The sequence below is a fragment of the Melanerpes formicivorus genome, unplaced genomic scaffold, assembly GCF_026170545.1.
Source record: "Melanerpes formicivorus ecotype bairdi unplaced genomic scaffold, bMelFor1.0.p_v2 SCAF_7, whole genome shotgun sequence".
NCBI classification, from domain to species: Eukaryota; Metazoa; Chordata; class Aves; order Piciformes; family Picidae; genus Melanerpes; species Melanerpes formicivorus.
The window spans coordinates 10,236,952-10,257,824 of NW_027142359.1; the positions used below are offsets into that span (position 1 = coordinate 10,236,952).

At 42.0% G+C, this 20,873-nt stretch overlaps 1 protein-coding gene across 1 annotated transcript in view; it reads left to right on the top strand.

The window, feature by feature from the left end:
* Positions 1–2,019: 2,019 nt before the first annotated feature.
* Positions 2,020–20,873, top strand: part of VAV3 (vav guanine nucleotide exchange factor 3) — a 184,215-nt gene continuing 165,361 nt past the window's right edge. The window contains exon 1 of the mRNA XM_068140975.1: positions 2,020–2,076. The gene's annotated coding sequence lies outside the window, so the exon portion shown is untranslated. The remainder of the gene's footprint in view (positions 2,077–20,873) is intronic.

Below are 20,873 nucleotides of genomic sequence, written 5' to 3' on the forward strand. Positions count from 1 at the left end.
AAGACACGAGCGTAGTTCAACTTCAGAGAGGTTTCAAGAGTTTAAATCAGTAATAAATGGTTCATTAAATTGTCTTCAACTGATGAAGCAAGGAAATTTACAGTGCTGATAGTTCAAGATTAAACTCACAGCTCATGTTGTTGAACCTCATTTTGCAGTTGTGTATCAGTACCTAATTATAAATAATAAAAATGTAAGGTCTTTAACTGTTAGTGGAGAAATTTGAAACCTTCAATGGAGACATAAGAAAAGATAAAAATTTAGGGAGTTTTGGGTAAGATCTTATTTTCTCTATGGTTCCAGAGGCACTTTCCTTTAAAAAGTGCTTATTTTAACAGACAGACTGCTTATCTCCTATTAATTTCTAATAACTTTTTTTCCTAAGAACGTATCAAATGTTTTCCCTATCTAGCAAAAATGGCAATTTTCACTTATTGTGTTTAAAAATGTACTAGGGACCTTTGGAAAATATTTTGAGCACTAAAGTGGAATGTGTTAAGCACTTTATTTGTCCTCCAGTAGGCACTGCCATATGAAGCAACTTAACCTAAGCCAACTAAAACTTCTTTTCCCCAGTGCTTGTGGTGAGCTCTGTCTGGGGACAAGTCCATGGGCTGAAAAGTGCTTTCTTTACAGACTAACTTTACTCAGATTGAGTCACCTGGGGAGAGTCTGGATGGCTTATGCATGCAGATGTTTTTAGTGTATGAAAAATGCATGAATATTCCCTTAGGTGTTAATTAATGCAATTCTTAGTTATTGAGAACTTCAAGCAAAAAAAAAATCAGAAGGTTCTCAGACAGTATTCAAATGTACTCTACATCTAGTTACTCAGTTGCACTCCTTATGAGTGTCTGGCCTCCTTTCTTGCCAAATGGCCATGACTGCACTGTACCTTTGTAATAGGGGGAACGTTTTGCTTTTAATTTTGCTCAGAAGATGTGAAGTAGGGAAAGTATTTTTGGTCATTTCCTTTCACAATTGTGCCTGGTTTCTAATTTGTAGGATTATGTTAGCTGTAGTGGTGAGGTAAAGAAGAGCCTGATCGTTTGATCACACATCGTGACTGGTGTTATCAGTAAACAGCAGGAGTCCATGACATTTATTGGGAAGTTTCTCAACTGAGGAAAATAGAGAATGATAACTTGGAACAAAGTATTTCCCTCAAGACAATATTAAACAGCTTACAGATTTGGTGGAATAGACACACACAGCAGATTTATGTGTTTATCATGTAGAATATGTAATGTACTGGAATGAGGATCTGAGAAAAACAAGTGTCAGTGAGTAGGAATTTAATGCATGTATGGGGGAAAGCAGATTAATTGCTGCTGTTTCTGATTTTCACAGTAACCTCCAAAGAAAGGAAGGTCACCATTACATCTCAAATCAAATCATGAAAACAATTCTCCTTCATTACCCACAATAGCTCATATTATTGCATTGAAATAATATCTGAAAGCTAATCTTCTGTTATAGCCTCCATGTTTGCTCTTGGAGTTTCTTGGGAGCTCAGACAGTGGAAACTGACAGATCCCTTTAACAGCTTCCATAATTTTTCTGCACAAGCTGACTTTTGACACATATGCTGCATCCTGGTTGGAGTCTGGCATGGCATCTCTATGAACAAAGCCATAATTATTTCTGAAACAGATCTGGAATAAATTCAGTAGAAAATTCTGACTAATGCAAAGCAGCAGAAAGTTTTAGATGGCAGTTCCACCTTGCTTCCATCAGTCCTCTAGTCCAGTTCTCAATACCTTAATTGAATAGGAACTGTTTTTGAAGCTGGATGGCAAGTCATAGGTAATGGTGATCAATACAGTATTTTTGATGCAAAACAAAACCAAAAAACCCCAAAAAAGTCCTCCAAACCTATGCAATTCACTGGGATGCCATAATTGATTGTTATAGCAGCACTTGAGTTATGCAGCACTAAAGAGTAAAAGGCATGATGTAAGGAAAGGCAATTCCCTCTATAGTATTTTTTAAAATAACTTCTCTGTCTCCATCTCTACATTTAGGTGAGCCACATGAAGTTTGTTTGGGATGTGAGCAGGAACTCTGAATTTAATTGTAAGTTACTGTTCAAGGTTGCCTGGTTGTTTACTAAAAATAACATTTTTTTTTCTTACATGTCTACATCGAAGCAATTATTTATCTAGCCATTATTTCCTGATTTACATAGCCATTATTTCCAGCATTATATCAAGTACATGGGGTTTGAAGACTCTCAGTGCAAGCCTCCTTGGTGCCTGTCAATCTGTGGAATTCAAACTTTTCTTAAAATCATTGTTTCTAACCTGTAGAAGGTAGTCTAACATGTAGCCAGTGTGCCACCTCCTTGTGCGTTGTCTTTCTCGCCAGCACTCCAGGTGAACACCATCACAAGAGACTGCACATAAGCTGGCTTTCTGTCCAAGTCAGTGTTGCACTGAGAATCAGGAATAAGGGTATGTGTACCAGCGTAGCTACTTCTTCATTTGAGCCTTGTTAACTTGTGTCGCCTAGCCAGACATCTATTATACTGCACAGTGCTGGTGGTGTCCTGGGGTGTCTGTTTTTAGTCTGGAGAAGACTGAGAGGGGATTTAATAAATGTTTACAAATATCTGAAGGCTGAGTGTCAAGAGGGAAGAGACAGGCTCTGCTCAGTTGCACCCTCTGACAGGACAAAGGGTAATGGATATAACCTACAGCACAGGAGATTCCACCTTAACATGAGGAGGAGCTTCTTCACTATGAAGGTCACAGAGCACTGGAACAGGCTCCCCAGAGAGGTTGTGGAGTCTCCTTCTCTGGAGACTTTCAAGACCCATCTGGATGTGTTCCTGTGTGACTTGTGGCAGGGGGGTTTGACTCAATCTTCGAAGCTCCCTTCCAGCCCCTAACATCCTGTGATCCTATTAGAACTAAATGAAACAGACATTGAGAACTTCAGTAACTGTTTGATGTGGACTATTTACCTGGTAGCTTTTGCCTGGAGAGGGATTTACACAAAACATGTATGAATCATTTGCTGCCTTGCTTCTTGAAAATTACTTTAACTATGAAGGTGAAGCAGGACTAAGTTCAAGATGTGCTTCCTTTGGTTGTGTTTACCACATCCCTACCTCAGGCAGTGGAAAATAGGTATATTTAAATAGTTATCTCTCCATGTCTTGGCACTGTAGGTGATATTCAGAGATAAAGGCATGCACATGTGATGAACGTTTTGCTCACTGAGAACTAAAATCCCTCTAAGCGATAACACCATGAAAAGAATAACATTTTGAACTCTCATACTGCTTCCCATCTATCACAAGCCATTAAGTTTTCCAGTGGTATTTACACAAGAGGGCAAAATTAAATGTTGTGGTATAGAAGACAGACATTTTGGTGGATGGAGAAGTTAACTCCACTAAAGTCACAAAGGAAGTTGGTGACCACTGGGAACAGGAGCCACACATGCTGACAGCCCAGTCTTTGTGAGCCACAAGACCATCCTTCCTCTTGCACACAGGAGAAGTGTCAGCACAAAAGGGAAATAATTTCTGTGGTTTTGGAGAGGTGATTCTGACATTGTCAGCAGAAGAACACAAGATTTTTACATAGAAAGCAGGCTGCATGGCTCTTGCTGTCATTATTTTGTAATTTTGGCTGCTTTAACACAGGACTTGGTTGCTGAGAGTTGGCCAAATATTGCCCCTGCAAGAGGAAGGCTGAAGGCTGAAGATAAGTCTACCATTTTTGGACAGAGTGGAAAAAAAACTAAGATCCCCATATATTGCCTATTCATCCTGAGGTGTAAAGCCATTTAGTCTGTGTCATACCAGGCACTCTTGAGGACAGTACATAGGCAAAAAAGGAGCTTCTAAGTCTGGTAAGAGGTGTTCTTTAGTGCCAGCTTTTAAATCTAGCTCTGGGATAAGTCATAGAATCATAGAATTGTTAGGTTTGGAAGGGACCTCAAGGATTGTCTAGTTCCAACCTCCCTGCCATGGGCACAAACACCTCACACGAGATCAGGTTGCTCAGAGCCACATCCAGCCTGGCCTTAAAAACCTCCAGGGATGGAGCTTCCACCATCTCCCTGGGCAACCTGTTCCAGTGTCTCACCACCCTCATGGTGAAGAACTTCTTCCTAAAGTCATGGGAACTATCTCCGTGTTCAGCAGTTTATTTTATTAGCATTTCTCATATACACTTGTTTTTTTTCCCGTGGTTAACACCACTTCTCAGTTTTCAGTAGTCATCTGTCAAGCTGTTTTGTTTCCCTGCGCTATCGCTGCAGATTGCACCAGTATTAATTCCAGCAGCAGCAGGCGGTGTGAGTAACTACACCATATAAGCAAGCCTGTAGAATGGCAGTGAATAGCAGTGGTTTGAGAGGGTCAGCTCTCCACTAGCCTGGGCAATACTGGGTGGATGCAGCTGAACTATTTGGGGCAGGGAGGGGAAAAAGCAGGGAACACAGCCAGTCCTGCCCCACAACATGAAATGGGCGCTGCTCAGGGAGGTAGTGTTTGTGTAGTAACAGTGTTTCCTTCCTCTGATCATTTCTCCAGAACTGGGGGTTAGATGGTAGAAGCACCAGGGTGGCTTCTGCAGATCCAGCTCCCAGACATATGCTAGATTTTATCAATATTTAAGATTGCCTACTCCATATTTCTGACAGTAATGGAAAGACAATAGTAACATAGCTTTCTCTAGAAGTCATTGTTTATCCACATAAATGTTTCAGTAGGTGATGGGAGGTTATTTGCTGTCTTATAGCATATTAAACAGTGTGATTCTGCAGTTATTCTACATTCTGCAATTATTCTACTCTGCCCTGGAATACTGAGTCCAGTTTTGGGCTCTCCAATTCAAGAGAGAGAGGGATCTGCTGGAGAGATTCCACTGGAGAACTACAAGGATCATTAAGAAACTTGGATGTCTCTCCTGTTGAGAAAGACTGAGAGACCAGGGTCTGATTAGTCTGGAGAAGAGAAGGCTGAGAGGGGATCTAACAAATGTCTATAAATATCTGAAGGATGGGTGTCAGGATGAAGGTCACAGCCTCTTTTCAGTGGTGCCCAGTAATAGGGCAAGGAACAGGTATAAGCTGGAACACAGGAAGTTCTACCTCAACATGAGGAGAAACTTTACTGTGAGGGTGACAGAGCACTTGAGCAGGCTGCCCAGAGAGATCGTGGAGTCTCCTTTTCTGGAGACTTTCAAAACCTGCCTGGATGCATTCCTGTGCAGCCTGCCCTAGGTGGTCCTTCTTTGACATTGAGATTGGACTAGAGGATCTTTAGAGGTCTCTTCCAACCCCTAACAGTCTATGATTCTATTTTCTCATCTTGGAGTAAGATGAGAATGATAAGAAGAGGTGGCATTTAGTCATCTATCACTTAACACAAACACACTTCTCCTGCATATGCAACAGAAGGCAAAACATTATAAATTTCAAATCACTTTGCAGCATTAATATTGCAACAGTGGCCAAAAGCCTTAGATAGGTTGTATGTCTCTTAGCTTTCAGTGTTGTGCAAACAGCAGATAACTATTTCTGCCTTATGAACTTTGCAAATGCTGACAGTATTTTGAAATAAGTGAGGTGCAGAGAGGATTTTTGCTCAGCTGTGACTTAGAGTAGTCAGCTTGAAATTGTGAAGGAATCAGAAGGTAGAGTAAATGCAAATGAAAATGAAAGTTGAAGAAACTGAAAGAGAAAATGCATTTATGGCATGGAAGCTGCTGAGTATGAAAACATGCTGAGCCAAACTCCTTTCAGTGGAAATGCAGCTTGTGTAGCAGCTGCTAAGAGCCAGAGACGTTTGGGTTCCCAAATGTATGTCATGCTCTGGTTGGCATTGCAACTTTTGATGTGAGAGTCCAAGAAGTCTCCTCCAAAACAGCTCAGCACTTGGATACCTGACTTTTACCAAGATCTGCTGTGGCTTTGTTGCAATAAGAGAAAATAAACTCTCTCTCTAAAGCTTTTAGACCCAGAGTCTTTGAATGTTACACCCCTGGGTCTTACTGAAATTAATTCTTGGGCTGAATTAATTTTGCAGTTCTCTCAATTCTTCATCTTTTTACTACTGAATTTTCAGTGTCTTACTACATTTAACAAATCCTTGCCTTACTGCAGCATTGCAGTAGATTCATATTCACTTGCATTCCCTTCTGGTGGCTTTTCCTGTGTTAACTCTGCTCTGATTAGCTGTGAAAGAATGAGGAGATATTCTTGAAATAGATTGTTCCTAAGGGCCCCTCTGATGCTTATCCTCTTATAGTATGGCACAGCTGGGAATGGCAATTTACTCTTGTAACAGGTTGACCAAGGATCAGCCACAGTATTAAAAGATTAGTACCCAGTTAATTTGCAGTGAGCTGTACTGTAATAAACTCATGTTCATGTGGATTTGCAATATTTGAATGTCTTTTCTCTTTCACATGACATTTTATTTGAAGTCTAGCTTAAAAAGAAAATCCATATATCCTTATAATTTATACTGTGCCATTAGGAAACACTTTGGTTTTAAGCTTGTAACATACATAATTTCATAGGCACCTGGACAATAGCCCTAACAACAAAACCAAGCCACTCTTAACTAATGGGCTGCAGTGCTGTCAACCAGAACAAATGAGAAATATGTGGACTCAGTAATAAAAAAAATCAACCAGTTAATTTGTTTTCAAGGATTATTAATGTGGTGCCATCTTACTGATGACCTCTGTACCCACAAAATTGAACACAGCTGTTATAGCAGTGTTAGTATTTCTTTAGTGATCCTGCTGTAAACAGCTCTCACTGTAGTACTGCAAATCCACCTCTATCTCATTTCCATGTGCTTAGCTGTCAAACAATTACAGTGATTTCTGATGAACCTAAGACTAGAGTTAGCAAAACTCAGAAAATGTTAGTAAAGAAGCTGCAGGTAGCATAAGTAGAATGTCTCATGGAATCTGAGAGAAAAGGAACTTGGGTGAGGGTTTCCTGGCTAAACTTTCAATACTGTCTCTGTAGTAGGTTTTAATTCTCTTGTATCTCACACACTTAATGCAGCACAGCAATTAAGTTCATGGTAGGCCACTGTTTATGGGACAACAGTAGCGTTACAATTCATATCCTTTAATTCATTAGGTGTATCAGCACCCTCATTCCTTGCTGACCCCTCCATTCTTCAGAATTGCAGATGCAAGGACTTCCACATGCCACAAACTTCCTGCATAGCAATTGGTAGGGAGAAGATTTGACAGTCTGTGGGGGAAATCCTTTGTCCAGTGTCTTGAATTCTGCTGGATCTTTTTCTGCTGCCCTGGATACAGCCGGGCTTTGATGTTGCTTTGGATTATATCCATGGAGGATGCAAACCCCCTGTTTTTCTCCTGAGAAAATACCCTTTTCTGATTAGTTCTAGTCAGATTTTGATGTTAACCTTTATATGTAAAATTGCTTACGCAAGTAAATTGAAAAACGCCTTTGCCCTCAGAGTAATACTGTCCTTTTTAGACTATGAGCAACACAAAGAGGAATTGGGATGTTTGTCTTTTGGCCTTGGAAGCTCCTTTAATGTCAGCAATAGTTACGAGATACTTGCATTGACTTTGTACTCTGTCCACAGTCTCTCTGTGCCCAGGAGACGCTGTGGAGTGAATGATTGCAGACCTTCTGTGGATGCTGGGGCAGCTTCTTTTGAACTGCAAAATGTTGTGCCAGATCTGCTCAAAATAATTTAAAGTGTGCTGGATGTGCTTACTTGTGCCATATGTGAGCGATGGATTGAGTTAAGCGCCTGCAAAATATAGAAAGTGCATTGGTAATTCAACAGGTTTTGGAGCACTGGCTATTGCTCTCACAAGAGTCTGTGCTTTTTCATCCTTTAGACAACAGCATCTCTGATTTGTACATGCTAAGGAGCAATACTCCTTGTAATTATATGCATTTTTTCACTTTTCTATTGGTTGTTTTTAAAATCTCTTCCTGAAGGGTTGTTTTCCTTGTTTGTGTGGCTGGCTCATGAGGGTTTTAGTCACTTGGTTCAGCTTTGTTGGTGTCCCACTTTGCATCTGAAATATCTTGGCAAAGAGCATGAAGAGCTTTTTACTCTTCTTCCCCAGAGGCTTTGCAGAAGCTTCTGTACTGGGTAAGCCTGCCCCTCACCATATGTTTTTAAAAAATTGAAAGCAATTATTCCTGTTGCCAGGTACCTGGTGAGTAATCTGCATCCTTTCCTTGGAGAAGGTTCTCAGCCCCCATGATACTGCTTGTGTATGGAAGCTGGGCTCATAATAACACAAATTAAAATCCAGGATGGTGCTATCAGCCTGTGATTGTCTTTGGAGGATGGAAAAGCAGGAAACTTAATGGACTAAGCTCTAAAGTCAATAAAAGACTGTTTTGCTCTTCCTAGTCTTGGCTTGAGATAAAAGTAACTACAGGTGATATAGCAGTGGAAAGTACATTAGCATTTCAGATTTACAGTGTTTCTAGTCCAACACAGTGCCAAACAATAGCTAGTAAATTTCAGCAGGAAAAGTAAAGCCCATGTGAAAAATTAAGGAACAATATGTCTAGGGGACAAGATATTTTGAGTAAGTAGTTGACCTTTGTACTTGCTTAGATGTTTTTAACCTTTACAGTGTTATAAGTGGATTGTAAATATATTTGCAATGGGCATTGGTATTTGCAGTCAAACAGAAATCTTGAGCTAATGTTGGTGCTTACTAAGATGCAAGAATATATATGTCACAATGGGTGTATTTTAACATGAAAAATGTTTTGCTTGTATTTTAGAAGAAAAAAAACACATATATTGTTGAGATAAATAGGTCAGCCTAAAGTCAGTGTTCAGTTATAGGAAATTTCACTTTGTAAGCATGTGAAAATAGAGCTTGATATCCAGGAGGCTGTTAAAAAGTCAGGTGTTTTTAGCAGTAGACACCACACTAAGCCTTACACTGAAGTACGAAATTCAACCTCCCATATTCCTTCTATCGAGATGCAGTTGTCATCGAAGTTATTTACTGTATTTAAATCTTACAACAATGACTTTATGTACCTAATTGTTAATTATATTTTGCCACTCTGCTGCAACCATGTACAACACCTCCTACCTGACCAGTAGGCTTAAGGTACTTTCACTGGGCTCAGCAGGAACTCTTCTCCCAACCTGTTTTAATTACAGCGGCAGCCCCTCTCCTGTCATAAGCATTGTTAGGAAGAAATGGCTTGACAAAGGAATTTATTTCACTTTCCCCAGGAAGAAAGTACCTAGGAGACTGAGCACAGGGTAGGGGGTCCCCCAAGGGCTTAGCACATTGTAATGCAGAGAAGAATAAGAGCTCTCGTGCTGGTGACAAACCTCTATCTCCGAGAATTTTGTTGTGCCTCTGAGCTTTGTAATCTGGAAGTGAGAGTAAAGGAATTGCCTCCTTCCTCACAAGTGAGTCAAATGAGTGCAGCAGAGGTTGGCTGCATGCCTTCCTTAATCATCCATCGGCCTGAGAGCCTGCATCTTCAGTCTAAAGGAGCCTGTGGCCTCACAGTAAGTCCTGTATCTGCCAGCAGACATTCATAGCATCAGGGCTTAAATACATCACTCAAAAGAAAACAGTTTTCCAGGTTTTTAGAGATAATGGAATTCCTTATCTTTCATCAGCTTTTTCCGCTTCTGTGTTTCTCTGTCCCTTAAAGCTTATATTAATCTTTATTTTACATGGAAATGTTGTGATATGATAGAATTTAAAAGTTTTGCCCAGGACCAGAATAGCTGTATGAAGACTTACTGAAAAATAGAGGCCTAGAGAGAGTTACTTTCTTAACCCTCCTAAAATAATTGTGTGTTTACCCACATCTGTCACCACTAAAGTAGTTTAAAAAAGGCAAAAGTTTACCAAAAGTAAATTTGCTGGCTCAGGTGGAGAAGTGAAAAAAGAGAGTTGAGAAAATGTTCCCTTGTGCACCCAGAGCTACAGTACTGAGAGTCATACTAAGAGATACATTTTGTTTTGTACATAAATTGCAAATTCTTAGCAAGTATCCGCACAATATTTGATTGCAATTGAAACTGGGGATTTTCTGCTCTTTTCATATAAGCAACAAGTGATTTAGGTCCACAGGTGTAAGTTGCTGATGGCTCTTAGGGGCTGCACCTGGCTTCCTCAGCAGAGCTATGTGGACAGCTGCTCTGAGGAAGCATCTTCTGAAGTTATTTTAGCTGCTGTCTCAATTTTCCAGGCTGTGTCTTTGCCATCTATCTTCGCTGGAGTTTTAATCAAAGTGTAAGGCATAGGTGTGTGCTGCTTCTTTGCAGCCTCCCCTCACAAACCTCAGGCCTGGCCTGAGGAGTGCTACGTAAATGCAAAAAGAGCCTTCTCTTAAAGATGCACCCAGCAGGTTTGCAGATGACACCAAGTTAGGGGCAGATGTTAGTCAGTTAGAGGGTAGAAAGGCTCTGCAGAGGGACCTCGACTGACTGGACAGATGGGCAGAGTCCAATGGGATGGCATTCAACAAGTCCAAGTGCCGAGTGCTGCACTTTGGCTACAGCAATCCCATGCAGAGCTACAGGCTGAGGTTGGAGTGGCTGGAGAGCTCCCAAACAGAGAGGGACCTGGGGGTGCTGATCGACAGCCTCCTGAACATGAGCCAACAGTGTGCCCAGGTGGCCAGGAGGGCCAATGGCATCCTGGCCCGCATTAGGAATAGCGTGGCCAGCAGGAGCAGGGAAGTCATTGTGCCCCTGTACTCTGCTTTGGTTAGGCTGCACCTTGAATACTGTGTCCAGTTCTGGGCCCCTCAGTTTAAGAAGGACATCGAAACACTTGAACATGTCCAGAGAAGGGCAACAAGGCTGGTGAGAGGCCTTGAACACAAGCCCTATGAGGAGAGGCTGAGGGAGCTGGGATTGTTTAGCCTGGAGAAGAGGAGGCTCAGGGGTGACCTCATTGCCCTCTACAACTACCTGAAGGGTGGTTGTGGCCGGGAGGGGGTTGGTCTCTTCTGCCAGGCAACCAGCACCAGAACAAGGGGACACAGTCTCAAGCTGCGCCAGGGGAGGTTTAGACTCGAGGTGAGGAGGAAGTTCTTCACCGAGCAAGTCATTCGTCATTGGAACGGGTTGCCCAGGGAGGTGGTTGAGTCATCGTCCCTGGAGGCGTTCAAGAGGAGATTGGATGTGGCACTTGGTGCCATGGTCTAGTCATGGGGTCTGTGTTGATAGGTTGGACTCGATGATCCTTGAGGTCCTTTCCAACCTAAGTTATACTGTGATACTGTGATAACCGTCCTTATTCCTCACAGAAGCTTCACAGAAGCCTCATAGAAGCCAAAGAAAGTGCCAAGCAATCATGATGAAAAGCTGCAGTTGTGAGGTATGCACACTGCTTTTGATTCTTGCTTGCCTGAAGCTGCATGTCACCATGCTCACAGGTGCAGAGCAACTTGTAGGAGTGGAAATTGCCACCGACTCAAAACCCTAGCTTTGCACATTGGTGGATATGACTAATCAAGGTGCAGAGCAGCAGCTTTCAGAATGTGGTCTCGAGTTATTAATAGAGCTGTGGTTTAGCTAGGTCACAAATGGTAGAGCTGCTTATTTCCTCTTGTGTTGCAGTGAACCAGTAGAAATAAATTAACTTTATTCTTTTAATCTTTCTCATAACCTTGTTAATTTTTTGCTAGCTAGTGTGCATCTCGGGGCTGAAACCTGGTATCTGCCTTGATACACCAAATAAAAACTGCCCCTCCTATCTGCATCATTAACCTAATGTTAGTTAATAATACTTAGTAATTTGCACAGTCACTTGTATCTTCAAAGCACTTAACAGTTATTAACTAATTAATCCTCACAACATGCCTGTGAGTTGGAAGGTAAATAAACGTTAACATTCCCCTTTTAGCAGAGGAAGAACCGAATAGGAAGATTAAGTGATTTGCATGGGCTTAGTGGCAGAGCTGGCAAGAGAAGTCTGTGCTTTAGTGCTTGTGCTTATCCTTCCAGCCCCACTGGCTCACTGTGAATTAAAGCCTTCACAATTACCCTGTGCAGCCTTTCTGATTACTTCAGTACCTTTTCAGATATAAAGTTTATGGCAGGTTGGTGGTTGTAATTCATACTGAAGGATGCCTGCTGCCCAGTAGTGCAGACCTTCCCATGTCCCATTGCACAAAAGGTGTGGGCAATACCAGGAGGGAGGGTCCAACTGTCTTCCACTTCCCCTTGTACTCTAGGCCTATATTTAGAATGGAACTGTTCAGAAGAGAAATGCTGAACCTCCTCACCAGCCTGATTAAAAGTCACTGAACACCTGGTCATTGCTTTTACAGAACAATTTTATTATTTGCTTCACTCAGTGCTGAATCAATGCTGGAGCACCTGAAAATGGTCAGTCTTGATATGGAGACAATTGTGTCATACTCACAGTCTTCAAGGAACATTTTGCAAAACTATGAGAGTTCTGTCTGCTTCCATGTGATGAATATTTTAAAGTGCTCTGAGTTATTTTAAATGGTGTGAACTATTTTTCCTTTAATCAAGGCCTTGTACTTTCCTTGAAGTGCCTGTGTTCTGCAAGAAGATCACACCTTAAATGATTCCAGAAGCTCAGCTTCTGCCTTGTTGGTGTTATGTGCTGGAAGCACCATTTCCACCGTTTTCCCAGAAGATGGGCTGCAGTAAAGATGAAATGGAATCCCACCAGTGCCTGGGCAATAGGTTTGGCCACAGACTGTCAGGTGGAGCCTGAGGTTATTCTCTGGGATCCACTCTAGCAGCTAAAAAGAGCTTGCGTGGCTCAGTCATAGCCCTTCCTACCCTGAGATGTTCTTTTTTGTGCTCTCTACACTGCGTGCTTTGGAGGTAATGAAAACTCAGTGGTGGCAGCTTTCTAACAAGAGTAATGCTATAAAGTGGTCCCCTTTACTGGCAGGCAATCTGAAATGGGTACAATGAATGAGGAAATCCAGCTCTGTTGACCTTCATTCATGTTGCTGTGACAGCCTTTGTTCTCTTTTTTCTACTTATGCTGAGATGTATCTTTTGGGGTCTTTCACAGCTGAGAGAATGAATAACTTAATTCTGCTGAGCTTCTAAACCATAAAGCAGAGATATTTGTGTCTTTTATTCTCCATGGCCTTGCTGTTTGTGGTCTGTAGCATACATGCTGATAGCTACCATGATGTAAGAAGATACCAAGTTATGGGATGGGGATGTAACAGGTAGAGGATTCTTATACCCACTTGACAGCTTATTTTGGTCACCATGGCCTGCCTTTATCTGAATTGCACCTGCTTGTGGTTTCAACATCTGAGAGAAGAATGGGCCAGCACTAAGCTCAGCATAGTTGCATGGTTTAGTTGATTAGTTGGTGTTGGATGATAGGTTGGATGTGGTGATCTCGCAGGTCTCTTCCAACCTGTTCCATTCCATTCCATTCTGTTCCATTCCATTCCAGTCTACTCTATTCTATTCTGATAGTGTTGAAACACTGTATTTTGCACTTGTTAATTGCCTATTAAAGCTGAATGATATGTCAGAAAATAGGTTACAGACACTGGAAGCAGAAGTGATTTTTATCTTAAATCCAGCAAAAGCTTTCATCCAGAGACAGAAGGCAGAGTTAGGGCACTTGGAAAGCATTTTAGTGTTTTCTAAACACAACATCCAATTTCAAAGCACCAAAAATTCAACCCCCTAATGATATTGAGCAAAATTGTGGTTTTGCTTGGGAAGCGACTACTTTGCTGTATAAAACCAAAACACAGATTGATTTATTTATTTATTTAAAAAAACCAAAATCCAAACCTTAAAACTTACCAAACAACATATTTGCTTTGACTTGAAATGACATTGTGATTTTTTTTCCTATTCTTCTGACAGTAAGAATACTTTTCTTTGCATGAGAAGACTTTGGATCTTTGCATTGGTCCCAGTTCGTTGGTAGTTCAGCCACTAGCCCAAAAAATGCAGTTTAGACATCTTGATTTTCAGTCTTATTCTAAGTTAATTAATGGTATGTGTCTAGATGGGACTATTTCCATATTTTTCCTCTAATGGTTGCCTTGCTGCTGAATTTTTTTTTTTTTTAATTTAAAAATATTTTTCTTTCCAGAGCAGTAAAATACTCATCTGCTGCTAGATTGTTTCTATATTGTGGCTGGCAAGCAAGCTTTAGGGTCCTTCCTCTACTTGTGTTGTAGGAGCTTGGAGATACCTGCCAAGAGCCAGGTGAGCAGAAGGGCTACATGGTTTCCTCAGGCTGCATGCAGGAGGATGGGGACATACAGCACATTTAACTTGAACATTAAAAATTATGTAAAATTATGTACCCACCATCGTCTCCGTGGGCATTTGCTCACACTCAGAGCTGGCTGAAGTCCAGAATTGCTCATAGGATCCCTTGGAAGGCTAACAAAGCTTAGAAAAGTCACATGGAAATGCTACCTGTATTCCTCTATACAACCCAGAGGAGTTTAAGAGGATATTCACCTCTCATTGTTTAGGCTGTAGTGTGCATTTTAAAACTCAGTTTCAGGTCACTGTTGTCACAGCTCCCACTGGCATCCTGACAGGGAATTAAATGGTCTGTGCTGGCAGAGGCAGAGGACAGGGCATAGAGAAGACACAATGGCTTTGCACAAATCGCCCTCTTCATTTCCCACCCACCTAACATCAGAAAATGCTTTTTGTGATTCAAATGCATATGGAAGATTCTGTACTTAAAAATTCTTCATGCTCTGTTCAATCAGTGTCAAATCTCAGTAGAAGCAGGCTTTATGCTGCTTTTTAAGAGTCCACACAGTTGCAATTCTAAAGGTTAACAGTTTTCATGAGACTAGGTGCTGTCAGCAGGATCCTCAGAAATTATGAGCTGAACAGATCACTTTATTTTCAGCTTAATAAAACTCTTGGTGTCACTAATAAATTGGTTCTTGTGGCTTTTCAGAGGATCATTGATCCCAGTTACCCTTAGTAAGTTGTTTCTTTGCCTTACCAAAGTAGGGCAAGTATTTGGCAGGGGCAATTGCAGAGCTGTCTGTGAGCTCCATCCAGGTCAGAGCTGGAGCTGACAAGTTGCAGCAGTGTCCAAGGAAAGACAAAATTTGGTTAAAAGAGGGATTTCCAAACATAGGCTTTTGTCCTGCAGATTTCTAGGTAAGAGAAGGAGGGTGGGAGGGAAGTGAGCCTTCTCGGAGATGGTGTGGCGGTGGTGATCAGATACCCCTTCACTTTCTGGGGCAAAGACTGTTTGTTCCTTATGTGTTTTTCAATCTCATGTGAGCGTAGAGTCCTCTTTTGGCTGCCTTGGCACCAGTTGTGCGTAGTACGTAATAACAATAAGTTTAGCAAGTGTGTAACCCATAGTAAGCATGGCACAGTGAGTCTTTTCTCCTATTTGCTACAGGTGTTGTAAAACAGTGTTTAAAAGAGCAGTTGGAAAGTGCAGAGTTTCTAAAATGCTTTTTCACTTTTTCTGCTTTGATTCCTGACTGCCTCTGGAAAGGGGAGTGTGTAAAAATGCCCTCAGCATGCTTTATCTTTTTCTCAGCTGTAACACCTGGGAGTGTGAGCATGATGAATGTTGGCTCTTTCTCCTCACATGAGCAATAGCTCTGTCTAAACCCAAGTGCTCTCATTCTGCAGGCGCACACTGTTTGGCCATTTATCCACAGCCAGTCATCCAGCTTTCCCCAGTTACTGGTATGTTTTGAACAAACACAGATGAAGGGAAGTATGAGACACCATGTTAAAATGCTTCCTGCCTGGTCCCTCAGAGAAAGGTCCATGTACAAATGCTTGACATACTGATCATATTCAACCTTTGATCATCTGTCATTTTGTTGTAAGAAAGCATGCCATCATTTGCCACTGTTTAAAATAGACCCAAAGGAAGTCAGGGCTTAATCTTAACCTCAAACACATTGAGCCCTGTATTTCCTATCCAGCCATACACCGTGCTATCTGGTTTCCTACACCTCAGGACTGCTAAGTTTAGTTCCTCCCAGCCAGCTGCTAAGAAGGAAGGGAAACTGTGTTCACTATGGATAAAGTATTCGCTGTCCACAGCTCTGCCAGTCTTTCCATACTAAGTGGCAGACAACAATATGATTTTGAGGTTTCTTAGTTGTTGTGTGTGTTTTTTTTTTTTTTTTTTTTTTTTTTTTTAAGAATATATAGTTTTAATGTTTCTCTCTCTTGCTCTTCATTTGTCCTACAAGTTAATACATTTAGATCTTTGATGCTGTCCTTTCTTGCCTTCTCTAGGAAGAACATTATTACTTGCAAGCTTAGGCATAACCATTTAGTACTTATGAATAGCATGTGGTTAGACCATTGCTAAATTCAGCACTGGAGTGTTACACATTAGTTAATATTTATACCAAATCCAGTGAAGTCACTCAGATCTTTCATCTCAAAATGTAAATGAATGAGTAGGAATATATCATGTACTATACAGGAATTGAGATTGTCTTATCAGAGGTCTTTATTCATCATAGAAAGTAGCTACATAAAAATAGCAGTGATAAAACTGTTTTCCCTCTGTATCAGTCTGATTCCTTGTCCATTTACTTCAGGCAAACAGGTTTTTATCACAGAGGAACTGGTTGATTTCTTTTTTTGGAGGTAGTCTCGGGCTGTGCTATGAAAGCCACAGACCTCTTTCAATAGAGTGTCTTCTGAGGACCTTAAATATTTATTAACTCATTTGCTGTTTTCCCTCTAAGTTTTAGTAGAATTAAGATAATTTTGACCTTAAGTGTACCTGCTGGCTTATTGAGCCATGTCTGGCAGCTACATGCCACAGCATGCAGGTGGTTCACTGTCCGTGAGCTGAAGCTGGCCATTCTGGGAGGATTTGGAGAGTCTGTACACCTGCCATACAGCAATCTATTTTCCCAGAGATAGCAGGGCACCTCCTGGCAGAATTTCAGTTGTGGATGAATTACAAAGCAAGAATATTAGCAACATCAATATCTCTGTGAAATCTACAGCTCTGGGAAAACTCACTTGTTGTCCCACTTGATTCTACTAAACATTGGTTAAATTCCTCCTTTCCATTTTTTTCACATATCCTCAGCATTTCGAATCATGGAAGGAAAAAGCCTTCTGATGGAAGGAATTTACAACACCATTACAAGAGGTAGAAGGGGCTGAAGGTCTTCTTTCAGTGTTTGTATAGAGGTGCTGCTTCTATTTCCTAGAGTTGCATACAGTTTTATCAGAGTTGTTCTGGTGTTTCCATGGCATTTTAGCCTTCCTTCAACATTCCCATTCTCAGTTAGAGGTGAATTGGGCCTGATGTCTGCACACGCTTTTAAAGTGAAAGAATTAAACATGTGAAGGGAAAAGAAAAACATGCATTACCCTACAGATAAGGAGAGAAAATGCACAGGGTCAGGGTGTAAAGCAAACGCTGAAGAAAAAATTGCCTGGAGTGTGTAATTGGATTAATGTAATCCAGTATGGAGACAAACTGGCTTGATGGTACTACTCAGAGGTGGCTGAAAATAGGAGATGAAAGTACCTGGTTGCTAATGGTCTCCAGGAAACAGCTATAACATGGGCCAGTCAGGACTAGTGAATAAAAAAATTCAAAGCTGAGGGTCCTTCTGAGTCAAAGTAGACTTCTGTGACAAGGAAGCTCCTAATACATGGGAATAACCCAATTGGGTAGTCACCAAATTAACTGTGATAGCAGATGAGAGCAGAGATATGTTTGGGATTCATAATCTGCCCTCCTTCCTTCAGCTGTTGTGTACATTGCTCATCTCACTACGTTTAATGCAAAGTACAGTAATACTCAGCCTAGTTAAGGTTAGATAAGTACCCCAGATTAAGGAGCTTTAATAAATATTTGCTCCAGGCCCAGCTGTGTTGGTAGCAGCATCTCAGTGACAATTCCTAACTACACAGGCACAGCCAAAAAAAAAAAAAATTCCTTTGGAACTAGACAAGGATATGTACTGTAGGTTTGCAATAGCACCTTTGGGTTCAGAGGATCACAGGATGTTAGGGGCTGGAAGGGACCTTCAAAGATCATCGAGTCCAACCCCCCTGCCAGAGCAGGACCATAGAATCTAGCGCAGGTTGCACAGGAATGCATCCAGATGAGTCTTGAAAGTCTCCAGAGAAGGAGACTCCACAACCTCTCTGGGGAGCCTGTTCCAGTGCTCTGTGACCCTCCCAGTGAAGAAGTTTCTCATGTTGAGGCGGAACCTCCATGTAGTAGTTTATATCTGTTGCCCCTTGTCCTATCACAGGGTGCAACAAAGCAGAGCCTGTACCCTCCCTCCTGACACCCAGCCCTCAGATGTTTACAACCATTTATTAAATCCCCTCTCAGTCCTCTCTTCTCCAGACTTTATTGGTCATCTTAATGCTTTGTCTGTATTTCACTGAGGAGATTCAGGAACAGATGCCTTCATTCTCTGGGAAAAAAAAAACAAACCACGATCAGCAGGAAAACCCAAATCTATCCTTTTTTCTGTCATGTGTTGAGCAAATGGTGCTGACACCAGGAAATGTGCAGCAGTTGACGCTTGTGTTTTGTAAATGTGTGGATGCAGCTAGCAGGCATTGTGTGCAGTCAGCACCTCAGCGTGCTGACATCATCCTGACAGACAGTCAGGGGGGACTGAAAAGAGGATAAATTACTATAAAAAGCACATAATTATGTTTTTATGCACATCAATATGTATATTAGTGAAAGCTTAAAAAAATTACTGCCTATCACAGACTAATGTATTATTTAAGCAGCTTTTTGAGGTGTGAATACATTTTAAACTCTTTTAACAATACAGTATATTCTAGAATGATAGTTTGGGCTTTGAAGGTACCTGTAGTGGGGCAGAGGACATGTGCAGGCTGACTAGCAAGTTACTGCTCTTGCATCTGCTATCCTTTTTCTAGCATGAGACCAGTATGGTGTCCTCTGCCCACAAATGGAGGGGCAGTTTGGCAAACTGGAGCAAAAGGAGACCCCTGGCCACTGCCAGGAATAATATGACTCCCTGATGAGGTAGGAAGGAAGGGGATGGTGATTCACAGCCATCTAAGGAGACACATTGATGGCAGATGAAGTCTTGGAGGGGGATACTAGGATCAATCATGACATGTAGCCAGGTCAAGTGTGGATGTATAGTATGAGCAGGCCATCAGAACAAGGCTACACTTGCACAAATGCCATGCTGCTTGGGCACTCCTGTAGGGAAAATACAAGTGAAGGCTGTAGGTTGCCAGCACAGCAAGTCCTGCAAGCCACCTGGGAGGCAGAGTAGCCTTGACAGGTCTGTGACTTGAGCCATGGCAAAGCACCTGGTCTGGTTTTGAGAGGAGGTAAGCACACAATAAACTGGCATAAATATGGCTCTGGCTGAAAGGACAGATTTCCAAAACAGAGTCTGAGAAGAATCTCTGTTTATAAATAAGTTCCTTCAGGAGCTTTAGGAGAACACTCTCACAGGGACATCAGCTGCTGCCTCTGCTTTTCTGCTCATGGCTCAACTCTCACTCTTCTTCCCAGGTCCTTCTCTACTTTGCTCCCACTATACAAAGAGAAGGTCCAATATCAAGATGCCTTAGCCATCAACCTGCCATCTACACCCTCTTTGGAAACTTGCTCTGGTTGTCTAATGCAGTTGTAGGCAGGTTGGAGCAAGCTGGGACTTCTGCCCTGCAGGGCTCTTCTCTGGTTTTACCTCTTCCTGTGACATCTGTGTTTTGGCTGGGGTTTATACTTTGCCTGCAGGAAGGAGTGAGGTAGGGCAGCAGTCCACTCACCGCCATGGATGGCACAAGGGTTCACCTCCAGGACTCTAAGGGGGTCCTCACAGAGGTTGCAAAAAGTGACCTTATTGCTGAAAAGAGCATGGTAAAAAGTATTTGGGACCTCTGTAGGCAGTGATGTGGAACTTTTATATGTACAGCATCTAACTAGCTGCCAGGAAAAAAGCCATGAATGAGCTTGGCTGGCAGGGCAACACTGCCGACACAGCAGCGATGAGTTACCGAGCGCATGGCATGACATCCCTGCAGAGTCTTGAGCAATGGGTGACTAAGTATCATCTGATTCTCTTTTATTAAAAAGTAGGTGAATGTGTGTGTTTCAGTGAGGAAGGAAATGATGAAATTGGGAGTGATGTACTTGGAAAGAACTCCATTTCAAAACCCCTTTTCCTTTTCAAGGCAATGGAGTTGCTGCTCCAAACTTCAAGTGGGGTTGGCAAAAGCCAAAATGATTAGAAGGAAATCTTTTGCTTCTAAGTCTTTTGGAGTTATGCTAGCTAGATAGTGAGAACTTTTATTTGGTCTGTACAGCTATGGAGTGGACAGAAGATTTCCTGCTGCCTTTAATAAGAATTGTGTACTCTTTGGTCTCGGATGCATGCCTGGCTGTGCTCTGAATTTAGAAATCAAGCATTGCTCCCAGCGATGACTTTTAAAAAAATTGATTTTCTTAATGTAAATCATCTTCTAAGGTGACCTCGGGTGAGGCGAATCAATACATTGCTGCAGAAAGCAGCACTGGCTTTCAGCAGAAATACTGACACCGGAGTCAGGCAGCCCCAGCCCTGTGGCAGCCCTGCCCACATCTGACCCTGGCTGCTCATCCTGGCCTGGGGCAGCTGCCGTACCCCAGCCCTTTCATATACAAGTACATAATGTGGAGGGTGGTTTGAACACGGAGAGGTCCTTTGGTTGTACCAAAGCCGCAGCCTCTCAGTGAGACGCTGCAGATTTTCAGCTCGCTGGGCTGTTTTGTGACATGAGCTCACTGGGACTCCCTGGGCAGAAATAATGGTCGTTGATTAGTCTGTAGCATCACCGGCATCCAGGGGCTGCAGGCTGAGCAATCTGGCTTGGGTGGTACATTGAGCACAAGGCATGGCTGTCACTC